The sequence below is a fragment of the Argiope bruennichi genome, chromosome 1, assembly GCF_947563725.1.
Source record: "Argiope bruennichi chromosome 1, qqArgBrue1.1, whole genome shotgun sequence".
NCBI classification, from domain to species: Eukaryota; Metazoa; Arthropoda; class Arachnida; order Araneae; family Araneidae; genus Argiope; species Argiope bruennichi.
This window is the reverse complement of record NC_079151.1, coordinates 67,353,089-67,364,276: the sequence shown is the minus strand read 5'-3', so window position 1 is coordinate 67,364,276 and position 11,188 is coordinate 67,353,089.

The window sequence follows — 11,188 nt, the reverse complement described above, 5'->3', positions numbered from 1 at the left end:
GATTCGGTTAAAGCAGTGTATATACAGTTTGAACAAACTTATAATGGTAAATGACAATAATACAGTGGTATCCGAAGCTAAAATTCTAATGGATTCAACACAAGAAATGACATTTATTTTATGTTTAATAATATGGTTTACAATATTTTCCAAAATAGCACTATCAATAAACTACTTCTAATAAAAACAATTGTTCTCGACTGGGATTTTAATTTAGCTAATGAAATTAAAACTAAAATCTCTGATTTGATGAAGCAAAAACGATAGCTCGTAATTTGAATCTTTCAGAAAATTTTTCTGAAAAACAAATTTAAAAAAGTAAAAAATTAAATTTCGAAACAGCAAAAAATGAAATTATAGAATAACCGGTTGAAGAATTTAGATGTTTTTCTTAACTCTGTAAATAATACTGTTATTGACAGATTAAAAATAAAAGATATATTTAAGATTTTATTGATTTCAGATAAAAGATAGATTTTAAAGTATTTAAAGTTAATCACTGATATAAACACTGTAAAAAAACATGAATTAGAAAAATGTCCCAAAAACTTTGTAACGTTTTATGATAACAATGTAGATGAAAACCTAATCCAAATAATTGTTTTTCTACGGGATTTGATTTTGAATGAAAGAGATTTAAATAACGCTCAACACGTATTGCAATATAGATTAATTAATAATTATAATGATTTATATCTAAATGTATTAACTTTGTTAAAACTTTTTTTTTACATTGCCAATTACTATAATAAAAGCCGAGCGCTTTTTCAACAAATTCAAATTAATAAAGAATTGTTTTCAATCAAGCATGTGTACATAACGCTTAAATGCACTTGCCACACTAAGCATCAAAGAAGAAATTACAAAAAAATTGTAATTTTCTTGAAGTAATTAATAGCAAAAACAAAATCACGAATTAAATAAACATACAATAGTAATATGTGTTCGTATTTGTAGTTTTTTTTTTTTTTTTCAAAAACTTTAGAGCCCCAAATGGTTTCTTGCATCTATGGTAGTCAATACTTGAATTCCTTTCACCATTTTGATAAACAAAATACTGCGGATATCATTTATCGGCAAATCTTTGCTGACAATAATAAAAAATATTGTCAATTTAAACCTATTTTTACAGATGTCTGCAAGAGGTTACGATCATACTTCTTTCACTTGTATTATTTTAAATTCTTCAATAGCTTATAGAATTCATTCATTTTGCTCCATTTTTTTACAGCAGAAGTAACTGCTATTTAAAGCTTTATTCTTTATTTCAGATTATTCTGCAGATAGCTATAAAATACTCAATGATTCACCGAGTTCTCTGGAATCCCTAACGTCTTTACAAGCCTGCAGTCATCTTTTACTTTTCAACATTTTGAACTTGTATGACAAACTTATCTAGAAGGGCTTTCAAATTATTTTATGTTGAGTCTTCGTACATGTAGGAATTTCGAGAAATGAAAAGGCTGACATGACAGCTAAATTGGCTACTAGACAACACAGATTCCTCTTTCTGATTATAAAAAAATATATACTATGTCACATTTTGCATTCCAAATCGCAAATTGAATGAGACACACAGACTCGTAATAAGCTTCATATAATTAAGCCTACAATAGATATCTGGCCCATTTTACACAGCAGAAAACTGGACACAATTTTAACTAGGTTGAGGATTGAGCACACTCGATTCCCCCACCGACATTTGTTAATGGAGGACCCAACACCATTTTGCTCAATTTGTATCAGTCCTATGTCTATTTTAAACTTTCTTGTAGAATGTCCACGGTTTTCTTTATAGCCTCTTACATATTTTCAGAAATCTCACCATGATTTGGAGAGTTGCTTTCCAAAACTTCACATGTTAACCTTTTTAGTTTACTAAAAAATATTGGTTTTTCTAATCATTTATAAATATTAGCCGCTCTTTTTAGTACAGTACCATTTCTTACATCATTGTTACACTTTTTCATGACTCTCATTTTTACGCTTATAGACATTTGGATTTTGTAGAGATTCCATGTTTTGAGTTTATTATAAATTTATGCAAATATTTTAATTTCATGAATGGGACACAGCTTAGGCAGAGATTGCTTTTGTGCCATAAAAAAAACCCAACTCAAAACTATCAACAAGCAAAAAAAAAAAAAAAAAAAAGGCTAATTCTCATAGATGCTCTACTAGTTGAAAAACCATCTAGTAATGACTGCTTAACGTGATTGTGCCATAGCAGACAACAGATAATTCCCGACCCAATCAATTCCCATTTGTATTACTGTTCATTAAGTTCCATACCCTTCAGGAAGGACCGTGGCAATATAATGACCATAAGGCCTTTAATCAATTTTGACATAACCGGCTATGGCAATGAATTATGTTATGAATTTGTAAATTTTTTCACTATAGTTTTTCAAATTCAAGTCATTATAAGATTTCACCATCAGATTTGTGATTGTCAACGCTACTGATTTTCTATATATGTAAATTCTACAACAATTCTTTGTCAAATACATATTTTAAATTCTTTTCTTCTTTTTTTTGTGATAAAAAAAGTATAATTCTTATGTATACCTAAAAAACATTACAGTTGTTGCTATCGTAAATACACGTTCTGCATGTTCCGAATTTGATGCTTGTAATGAAATTTTGTGGCATTAAAATGCAAAATCAAAAATTAGGTGTGCAGTTTTGTCAAACTAAGTAATAAGCTCATTATATATTTGTTTACACTCTTAAGTAGCCTCTTAGCCGATGCAATTCCAGAGAACTGCACCGTTGCCCAGGGAACACCACGTGGAGGTGGGCTACTTTCGTTCCCCGCCCACCCACCCTCCATCGCTGCATCCGAAGACAGTTCTGATCTGAAAACTGCATCAGGCAGCCGACGACAGTTTTGATGTTAAACTGCGTCCTTCTGCGACCGGTATCTCACTGGAATATCCAAGGCTAAGCAGAACTGGTAGATCTCAAAGGATTCTACTACTGGCACTCCGACAGGAGCCATCCGTGCAGGCAAACCCAGAGCAGAACACAGCTTGTAGACCGTATAGGATTCTACAACAGGGATATCAGACTTCTGGATTGCAGATGGAGCCAGTTTCGCTGGAAGTTCTAAAGCCTGGCAAATCCTAAATACCGTGTAAGAGCGAACCACTGGGACGGATTCTACTCTAGTCGCAGGTGGATCAGATGGCGTATCAACATCTTGATCCAAATCGGGATCGAAAAACAAATCTCCGATTGAGGGTAAGTGAGGGAACATGTAATATTTCAACAGTTCCAAGATCGTCCATAGGACGATCCATCCAATGATGACCGTAGCCTCATTGAAATGTACACAAAACGCACCAAGCATAGCTCAGCAAAAAAAAAAAAAAAAAAAAAAAATCACACAACGATCAGTTGCAAAAAGAAAAATGATTCTTAATAGAGTAGCAGAAAGTGGATTCATTGTTTCATCTATTATATTGTTTGAATTTTGTGCGTTTGTTTAACACTAAACAGTAATATTTCTGCTAACAGCAGTAATAAATGATTGTTGAAACCTTCGACATCCAATAACAATTGAAATTTAACCAATGCTTATTACTAAGTTAACAATGGAATAAATCTAATAATCATGCATAGAATAGTAGAGGGGAGCAAAGAGGGCAGTTAATATTTATTTAAATTATGGGGTTTTAATTTATATATATTTTTTCGAATATTAACTAGATTTTTCACGAAGGATTTAAAACGAATATTATCGAGCGAGATTGAAATTGAATAACATTTGTAAAAAGAATGCATTAAGTAAAATTTGAGAACAATATTTCTTTTTCACTTAATAAATTGAGAAATAATTTTCTGCTCTATGCTGTTTTTCAGGTAAATTATCATCTCATATTAGAAGTATAGTAATTAGTTAAGCAAAAGAAATGGAAGGTAAAAGAAAAGTGAAAGTAAAGAGAAGAAACTCACAAAAATATACTTAAAAATAAAATACACCCGAAACTAATGAACAAAAAGCTGCAATTTTTAAAGTCTCGTACATGGGCATTTAGTGCTTCGTTGTATAATGGGGAAAACGAGTATGCATTTTGGACGCCCACATGTCACCCAAATGAAACTCAAAACTCCACACCAAACCATTTTAATAATAAGATAAATTATTGAATTTAATTTATCTAAGTGGCTGTTACCACGTTTAGACACTTGTGAACGTGCAGACCGACAGACGGTCATCCCTTTAGCGGATTTGGCTCCAATTTGAAACATATCTATACTTTAAATGTTAAATCTGTGCACCAAATATTATTCATTTAGCGTTCTTCATTTTGTTGTAATCGTTAAATTATATTCGGACCACCGGATTGACAGATTCCCTCTGAATGCATTTCGTTCAAAATTTGATAGAAATTTAAAAATCTGAAATAGAGACCATATACAAAATTTCACCCATCAAGCTGAAAATGCTTTTGAATAATTGTGCTCACTCATAGGCGCAATTTTTTAGAAAAATATGTTTCTCGAATTTTGGGAAATCTAAAACGTAGTAAAATGTGAAGTTCGATTTTTTTTAACTATTATAAGTGAAACTATAAAATTATATTTAAACTATTCTATATAATAGTTTTTTAACTATTATAAGTCTGGGCTAGGCACCCCGTCAACCCATTCTTATTTGATTGACTGTTGACTTTTCAATAAGTTGGCACGATTTTGTCATGTTTGACAAGCAACTCTACATTAATCTTAAGTCTTACCGAATCTTTAACTACTGTGTGCTACTATAAACAGTACGAGGACGGAATAGCCTGATTGGTCGGGCATTGGATTCTCATACGCACAGTTGCAAATTTGAACCTTGACGGCCAAAGAACCTGCGTGGGACTGGTATAACTATGTAATCCATGTGCATGGTATAAACTGTAACCCATGTAACTCCGTGTGCATGACACAACTTTTTCGTAGCCACAAAGTTCTCCAAGTCGAGACAATTCCACAGGAGGTGCTGGAACGAAGGTAATTGTTCTCTGATTCAGATCTAAATTATGATCTATGAATGAAATCCATCCCGTGAAAAGGGCTGTGACGCATGAGTAGCTAAGACGTATCCTTGGCCCTAGATGGCGCTACTGAAACAAGAGACGTTAAAACTCGGCTTAAAATCGTTGACTTCATCAGCTGGCTTGCCTATGTCAAGTGCCATAGGCAACAACACTGTAAAAGGTATCCATAAGCTGAATTTTCAAGTATCACAAATAATGTTCAAAACCTGGGAAATGAAATGTAATCACCCATTTTATTAAAATTTAATAATATAGAATGTATTAATTTAATATAATTGGTATTTTGTAGCTTTTTTCATGTTCTGTTAAACTAATCTTTAATTAGAAATCTGTTTTATACGTTAAAAAATTAATATTTTGAAAAATGCTGATATAAATAATTTATATACCTTCTTCCTATAATTAACCTTTAAGCTTTATCCATAAACGCAGTCTTAAATCCTTGAAACCATAAATACATCAGAAAAATTAAAATTTCTACAAAGTAAGAGATTGAGAGCTATTGAGAGTGTTTGTATAGCTGTCATCAGGCTTTGTCACAAGACTTTTAATCACTGACTTTGTGAAATGTTTCTTGAAATTTTTTACCTAAGAAATATAATCTTCATGATCCATGTTTACAAGACTTAGTATTTAGCGATTTTTATCCTTGTGTAAAGACATGTGCAAGCACATTCTTTGGTGTCATATAGCCGATTTTCCACGTGATATCGATGAAGAGGCAGACTGCGTGTTTGGCGATTTTTCTCCTTGTCCACTTTCATCGCGAGGGACGAAATAACTCGTCTTCCATTAATATTCGCTATGCACGAGGGATGAGATATCTCGTCCTCTACTCAAGGTTTTTATGTATTATTGCAGTATTTTATATATTAAATATAATTATTATATATGAGAGAGAGCGGCGCAGACTCTTAGCGCAGCTAATGGGACAAAGGCACGCCATTGCCACGATGAAAGGGTTAAGAATATATGCATGCACATTTTTTTTTGTTTTTTTTTTTGGTATCAGTATTTAGGTTGGTCACATGATACACGATAGTGTAATAAAATTTTGTATTTAGCCAATTATTTTCCACATTGTAAAAGCATATACATGCACATTTCTTGGCGTCAGATTGTCAACTGAATATGCAATAACGATAGGATTGCATGACATGATAACTTGAAAGTTATTTCAATGTGACAATATGAAGAAATAGTTATCGAATACGATCCACATACAAGCAAACAGAATGCACTCGAAGCTTAATGATTAACAGCAATGTAACATGGTATAGTTTTTTTCCCTTTATTGTTCCTTAATTTAATAATTATATTGTAAATGCATATATTTGTAAAAGAGTATAGTAAAGGATTTCTTGTTTCATTTTAGCCAATTGACTGCAAGGATCCAACATATTTTTTCCAGTGCAAGAATTTCGTCTGATTAGCAAGAAATAACAAACAAATATAATTAATCTCTAAAAGAAGTTTTGATTTTCAAGATTTAGCAAATAATAAATACTAGAGAAGTATTAGTTGCTAAATATTGAAACGTTTCCATTCAGAGTTTTAAAATGCTGTTTAAAAAGAAGACGCCTTTTTCGATTCATTCAATGAAAACTATTTTGAACTTCAAACAAAGAAGTACAGAGAGACGAAAAAGAAATGATTGCCGAACTTCAAATAAAGAAGTAAAGGCTGACGAAAAAAAAAATGATTGCCGAAATGGCAAGCCTTTGCTTGTAAAATTTGATTTTTCATGTGTGATTTTCATAAAAATTGTGTTTATTTATTTCAGAAAATAATATGATCTCATTAGCTAACATAGGCAGGGCCGGCCATCTGGGGGTTGCGGCGGATGCAATGCATCGGGGCCCGCGATTGAGGGGGGGGGAGGCCCTACATGATTAAGAATCAAAATAATGTTCTGAACAGTAATAGCGGGATGAAGAGAACTGAGGAAGAAATTTAACTGGAACAATCGATGGGTTTGTAAGTATACGAATTTTACAGATATGTTACAGTTTAGTGCAAGTGTGCAACATATTATAAACATAAAATACCGTCATTTACCTCACCTACTAGATTAAATTACATATGATGCATACCTTGATCATTCATACTATAAAGTGTTTAATTTTGTTAGATCTAATCATGTTCATGCCAAGGAAAACTCTAGAATAATTTCTCTAAACCCTCATGCATTTTATGTGCCTCGTCTATGACACTCTTTTAATTTATTGTGGCACCGCTTCCAGCAGTATGTATTGTAATTTTGTTTGGATATTTCAACGTTTATATTGTTTATTTCCTGTATCTACAAAAAGGTTGAGAAATTCTACAAAAGCGTTTAAACAAATCCTTATAAGACACTCGTTGGGAAGTCAAAATGGATACAGTTAAAGCAATGTATACACCGTTTAAATGAACTTGTTACCCTAGAAGAATTTATTGATGCAAATAATGGCAGCATCAGAAGCTCAAAGACTATTGGATTCAATAGAAGAAATAACATTTTATGCTTAACAGCATACAACCATACCTTTAAACATACATTACTGTCAGAAATTAACACTATCAATAAATATTTCAAATGAAAACAATTGTTTTCGACTGGACTTTTTATTTGATCAATAAAATTAAAACTGAAATCCAAAATTTAGGAACAAAATTTAACTCATTTTTAGACGAAGCAAACGCGTTAGCATGTAATTTGAATCTTTCAGAGCATTTTCCTGAAAAACGAATATGGAAAATATAGAAAAATTATATTTCAAAACAGCAGAAGATGAAATCATAGCAAATCCGGTTGAGGAATTTAAATGTTATTTTTTAACTCTGTAACTAATTTTGTTATTGTACAGATATTAGATAGATTTAAAAGTATTTCAAATTAATCACTGATATAAAAACTTTAGAAAAACATGAATTAGAAAAATATACCAAACACTTGGTAACATTTATAATAACGATGGAGATGAAAATCTAATCCAAATAACTGTTTTGAGACAGAATTTGATTTTGAATAAAGGGGATGTAAATAGCGTTGAACACATATTGCAATACATATTAATTAATAATTATAAATGCCGGCGTCCTGGCATAGGGGTAGCGCGTCTTCCCCGTGACATGGGCGTCCTGGGTTCGAGTAACGGTTCGGGCATGGTTGTTACTGTGTTCTATCCGTGAAGTGTGTGAATATCCCCCCCACCCTGTATAAAGGGGTTGTGCAAGCGAATGTGTGTGTGTTTCATCTTCATAGGAGCTAGAAGTCAGAATTCTGCCCTCGGGTGCTTAGGGGTGTTTACCCTCAGAAGCTACTGCACCCCCTTTCCGACATCATCATCATCAATAATTATAAATGTATTAACTCTGTTAAAACTTTTTCTTATATTGTCAGTTACTATAATAAATGCAGCAAATTAAAATTAATAAAGAATTGTTTTCGGTCAAGCATGTGTGCATAACACTTAAACGCGCTCGTTGTGCTATCAAAATGAAATTGCAAAAAAATTGTAATTTTTCCTGAAGTAATTAATATGAAAAGCAAAATCACGCATTAAATAAACATGCAATAATAATATTTGTTCATATTTGTTTTTTTCTTTTACTTTGCAAAAAATTTAGAACCCCAAATGGTTTTTAGCACCTGAGCCCCTTCATAGGAAGGCCGGCTCTGATATGAATGAGAATGTACAAAAAGACAGACGGTAAAATGATTGATGGATTCGTTTCAAAAATTTATTAGGATCTATACTTTAGATGCTGAAACTATGTTCCAAATTTCATTCACCTAAGTCTTCGCATTTTTGAGTTATTCCGTTTGCATGCATGTGAGCGTACAGATGGGGCACGCGTCCCCTCCTTGACCATCTCTTGTGGTTTCGTTGGGTTCTTTGATGCCTGTCTAGTTTAAGCGGCTTTCCTACGACCTGTCCGCCTGTATACGAAGCACGCTTTTTCCTGTTTTCCTTCTCATGAGGTTTTCTGGGGTGCTTTAGACGCCAAATTTGTGCCCTCAATTTTTTCCCCCTTACCTAATTCTTTGCATTTTTTAGTTTCCTAGTAGGATTGAATATCGAAATACCAAATACTGTGTTGGATAGTCAAATACGGGTATATAGATATCTGTGAATAGATTTCGTTCATTTTATGGAAATATATAAATGTGATGTTAAGAAACCAATTTCATTTGTCGAGCTCAAAGTGTCATTTAGTTATGGCGTAAACAAACAGACAGAAATATCTCCAAAAACATGACTTTTAAAAGTCTAAAATGAGGAGATTTATCAAAAATCTAGAGTTCGAATTTTTTAACGATTACGGTACTTTTCCTCTGTATTCTTCGTATACTAGGAAGTAATAAATGCGTTTGTGAGATGAAGCGAGTTTTTTTAAATATATAAATTAGTCTTATATATGAAAAAAATTGAGAATGCATTGATATTGAAAAATTCTTCTGTCATTCATATTTAATTAATCCATCTAATTTGAATTAATTTTAATGTCTGCGTCAGTCTTAAATGTTTGATAATACGATACTCAAAGTATGGTTATCTGTTTAGAAGGATTATGAAACGCTAGAATGATTATCTCCTTAGAAATATTCTTCAGTTAAAAATCGGCTTAATTAGCTATTATAACTTCTGGATACAGATTTTCATGCAGATTAGCGTGCATTATTTTCGTTCAAGACGAATAACAGCAAAAAAATCATAAATTTTATCTAGATTCACTTGATTAAGAAATTACAGAGAAGCGAAGACAAGAACATGATTGAAATCTATCATCAAAAGTATACATTAGATATGTAATTCGATAAAATTAGCGAGAGGACGCGCGCTGGTAGGAAGGAAAACGCTGTTCACTTTCGAAAACAGATATAGCAAGGAAGGAAAAATAACACTAAATTGCTGTAGATGTTGTAAAATAAATCACTTGAGTTATTGGCATACATTTACATAATTTGTTACAAACGGTATATGAGATTAGTTAGAAAGGATAAAACAAAGCGTAAAATCGTTGATTGTTCATTTTTTATTCGTTATCTGCTTGCATATGACGATAGTACAAAAAAATAATAAATAGATTTCCTCTGTTATTAAAACACGTTAGAAATATTATTAATAATAATAATAAAAAAGATAGGATAAGCTTTCTTACGTATTGAAATTAGAAAACATTTTAGAAGACAAATTATTTTTCCTGGTTTGGAGTGTCTATTTTGAATAATATCAGCTTAATATCATAATCCTTGTTGAGAAACCGGATGACACAGGTTTGCATCTGATATCCATTATAGTGATGCAGCGGTTAATTTGCTATTAAGTGAAGTATTAAGTGACTATAAGTAAAACTAATAATATAAACGGAGTTTTCTCCTTTCAAATTTCCCGCATACGTAAACAATTAGATTTTTCTTTCAGTTCTCTGAATGTATAGTGGTCTTGAGATAATTTAAAGAGGTAAACAGCAAACTCTCGAAGGTTATGATTGTCCGTAAGCATGAGTTGACTTCCTATTTTAGTGACATATAACGATGCATTTCATGCTTCATAATATAATGAAGAAAACTGAATGCGTTTTTGATACCTTCCTTTTGATCCAAAATTTGCACATATTTACAATTTGAACCAAAAGTCGCATTCCAAAATTTATTAATTTCGGTTATGTTTTAGACAATCATGTTCACATACAGGTAAATATACAGAAGAGCAAACTGCCCTTATTTTGACAGATTTAGCTCAAAATTTACTATAAATCTAAAATTCTAGTGATAATCTTCGTCCATATAAATATTTGCGGTTTTAAGTTGTTATGTTCACATGCATACAGTCAGACAGACTTCCCTTTAACTGATTCTGTTCAAATTTTTATGCGTTAGGCAGTTTGCGACCCTTAGCAGCGTATATTGTGAGGCCTCTTTTTTTAAAGAACAGGTCAACATGAATTCACATTTCAGCCCTTTTTAACAGTAATCAATATAATGATTTATTTTAGAAAAAGCTTTTTATTCCCCTCAAGTACTAGAGGAAAATGAATACACCTTTATTTATTTATTAATTACTAGCTGCCGTAAGCGAGCAGCTGATCCACTGGGATTAATGATCGCTAAAATTTTCAATTAAATAGTTTATGTAACTTAATCTTAAAGG